The sequence below is a fragment of the Myotis davidii genome, unplaced genomic scaffold (genome assembly GCF_000327345.1).
Source record: "Myotis davidii unplaced genomic scaffold, ASM32734v1 scaffold1214, whole genome shotgun sequence".
NCBI classification, from domain to species: domain Eukaryota; kingdom Metazoa; phylum Chordata; class Mammalia; order Chiroptera; family Vespertilionidae; genus Myotis; species Myotis davidii.
Genome location: NW_006285117.1, coordinates 17784 through 20706, shown reverse-complemented (window position 1 = coordinate 20706; position 2923 = coordinate 17784).

Sequence of the window (2923 nt, the reverse complement as noted above, 5' to 3'; positions counted from 1 at the left end):
CGGATCGACCCTGCTCTGTGCGTGACAGGGTACGGAACCCCAACCCCCCTGATGGGCCCTGCTCTGTGAGTGACAGGGGGCAGTGCCCCAACCCCCTGAACGACCCTACTCTGTGCGTGACAGGGAGTGGCGCCGCAACCTCCCCATCGACCCTGCCTTGAGTGTGACAGGAGGCGGTGCCCCAACCCCTTAATAGGCCCTACCCTGAGCGTCACTGAGGGTGGCATTGCAACCTCCAGATCTGCCCTGCTCTTTGCATGACAAGGGGTGGCGCCCCAACTCCCCAATCAGCCCTGCTCTGAGCCTGACCAGGGGCTGCACCTAGGGATTGGGCCTGCCCTCTGCCACCCGGGAGCAGGCCTAAGCCAGCAGGTCGTTATCTCCCGAGGGGTCCCAGACTGCGAGAGGGCATAAGCCAGGCTGAGGGACCCACACCTCCCCTCCGAGTGCACAAGTTTTTGTGCACTGAGCCTCTAGTATATATATAAAAAAGAAGGGGGATGGGGTCATCATTTCTCTTTGTCTGCTTCTTGCATGGGAGGTGGTGTCACGGACGCCTAAGCAGTAAATTCAGATTATTTCCTGGGATATAGGCCTTTAGAGTCCCTTTACCTGGGTAAGGAAAACTGTCCTACTGTCTGGTTAATTAGGACTTGTAATTTTGTTTGTATAAACCAGGAAACTAATTTTAAAATGCAAGACCCAAGGAGGAGGAGGAGAAATAGTGTTAGGGGGCTCAAAAGGGGTAAAAGCCAGTTTAATATGGGCAGAGCTGCTCATAGGCTGGACCATATGGACTGCTCTATGCTGTCCTGGCTGATTTCCTTAAGCCATTGAGTATTCTGTAGAATGTGTGCTCTTTCCTCTCTTTGACCTGTAGAGTTTAGTAGATAAAAACAACAGGAGGTGTTAGCAATTAAACAAACCCCTCCCTCTTTGGCTAAAATATAGTCTAGGGCAGCAGTCATGAGGTCCATGAGGTCCAAAAGATTGGTGACCGCTGCTCTAGGGCTAGTAGGGGGACCATTTTAGGGATATAAAAGCGCTATGAAGGTGAACAAAGAGATGTGATATGGAGAGAAATCTTGTAAATCGCCCTGGAGCCAGAGGTCTGTAATGCATTCAAAAATATCTTGCACTGTTCAGATGGGATAGTCTGCGCTGGGTGCCGAATGTTGCCACTAACAATCTGCAGGAATGTGGAGGCCTGGGTATATAATTCATTAGTCATTTGGCTGGAATGGGAGAGAGGCTGTTTTTCTCCAGGAAGGCTAATGGGAAGGTAGGTTACCCTGGGGGTGAGGTTTTTGTTTTCCCCCAGTTTTGTCCCTTGCTAGGCCTCTGGAGCTTTCTACCCTGCTGAGTTTCCACACCTGGACCTGGCCCATTGTCCTTGCTCTGGGTGTCAGAGGGACGATGAGGCCTGGGCACAAAAGGAGGTTTTGATGGTATCTAGGGGTGGTATTTCCTGAGTATAAGTAGGACTTGTTTTATACATTTTAGTAATACTGGGGCAAAAGCTAGAACAATAAGAGTTATGTCAAATGGCCTGGTGGAAGGAAAGAGACATTAGTTTGGAGGCTTGTAGTCTAATATACCAAAATGAGGTTTATTCTTAAATTATTTACTTTTATTTATTTAATTATTCTTAATTATTTACTTTTTTTTACCAGATGGCTGTGGACTGCTGTTTTATCTCAGTTTCCCTATTCTGCTTGTTCTGCCTTATTGGCCTGTGTCATTTATATAACTTTCTTTTAACATTTTCCATACAAACTTTCTATATCTTTAATGAACCTTTTTACAACTTTCATAAACATTCTTACAACTTTAACTCACTTTCTTTTTCCTTTAAGAATGCATGTCCATGCCTTATGCCCTCTATTATTAAAACCATAGAATATTTAAACCTTATTTTTTCAATGATAATAAAAAAGTAAACAAGAAGCATTTCTTAAATTGATATTTATGAACATTCTCACTTTCAAGAACTATACCTTTCATAAAGTACTTGACATTACATTAACAGTTCTAAATTTATTTTATAGATTTTCTGAAATAAAAGTTAAAATCAGGTGAACTTAAAACTTACTGTAATATTTTTTTTGTTTATCATTGAATCCAGCAATGCTCTAAAGCTTTTAAGTTGCCAAACACTTTGGAAAATTATGTATAAGCATATGAAAGTAGAGAAAAGGCAGGGGGAGGAGGGAGCAGGTCCATCAGCCTTCTACCAGGCCTCTAGCCGCTTGGATTTAAAACTGACACATTTTTCCTTCAATATAACATGCTAAGGTTTGGGTGATAATGAGTTCAGCTTCTGATAGTAGCCCGACTGTTAAGCATAGAAAGTTGTTCTTTGGAAAAGGTGGATGGGGGCTATGAAAAGGCGCTGAGGTCAGAGTAGTTTTCAGAGCAATAAAGGGGTGAGGATGCTGGCTTTGGGATGTAAAGGCTCAGTGAAGAGTCTCTTTGCCATGTCATGGTATAGAGGAGTTTTGCGATAAGACTGAAGTTGGGAACACAGAGGTGAGAGTACCGTATTTGCCGGCGTATAAGACGACTGGGCGTATAAGACGACCCCCTAACATTTCCACTCAAAATACAGAGTTTGTTATATACTCGCCGTATAAGACTACCCCCTCTTCCGCACACCTTCCACACACCAAATAAAAGGTAAAACAATATCAGATTTGATTTTAACATTTTAATTTATATTCAAATGCTTATGACATGCAGGAAAACTGTCACAAGGCTGTATGTAATCAAACATATACATAAAACAGTGCAAGTTTATTACCGGTAAACATACCGGTAATTCACTAAAGAAAACACACTCTATAGACTGGTACCGTAGATGCTTCTCAGGAACACAGGCAAGCAGCCCACAACCTAGAGGGACTGTCAATGATAGAAGAAAGAT